The sequence below is a fragment of the Pteropus vampyrus genome, unplaced genomic scaffold, assembly GCF_000151845.1.
Source record: "Pteropus vampyrus isolate Shadow unplaced genomic scaffold, Pvam_2.0 Scaffold90, whole genome shotgun sequence".
Taxonomy (NCBI): domain Eukaryota; kingdom Metazoa; phylum Chordata; class Mammalia; order Chiroptera; family Pteropodidae; genus Pteropus; species Pteropus vampyrus.
In genome coordinates, this window is record NW_011888871.1 from 410,192 (window position 1) to 410,496 (window position 305).

Here is a 305-nt window from a genome sequence, read left to right on the forward strand (position 1 = left end):
GAGTACGTGGTGGGCGCCCGGGCAGGGCTGCCCAGAGGCCAGGATGCTCCCACCCGTGGGAAAGGGCGGGCAGCGAGGTCAGCCATGCCCAGGGGCTCAGATTCGAGGTTGGGGCCCCTGGCCCACCTGGGGCACCCCGTGTTTGCCCACGCCCCCCTCTCCTCCCAGTGTGACACTGCCCAGGAATGGGGCAGCAGCAGCCTGGCCCCCATCCCACTTACCCTTTTGGTCCCAGACACCAGCACAAAGAAAAAGGGTCACAGAGGAAGGGAAGGTGGGCGCTCCCCGGCCCGCCCAGGGAAGGG

The 305-nt window shown here is 68.5% G+C and overlaps 1 protein-coding gene across 1 annotated transcript in view; it reads left to right on the top strand.

Moving 5' to 3' along the window:
• Nucleotides 1-305, top strand: part of LFNG (LFNG O-fucosylpeptide 3-beta-N-acetylglucosaminyltransferase) — a 13,581-nt gene that overhangs the window by 8,760 nt on the left and 4,516 nt on the right. The gene's annotated exons all lie outside the window — the stretch shown is intronic.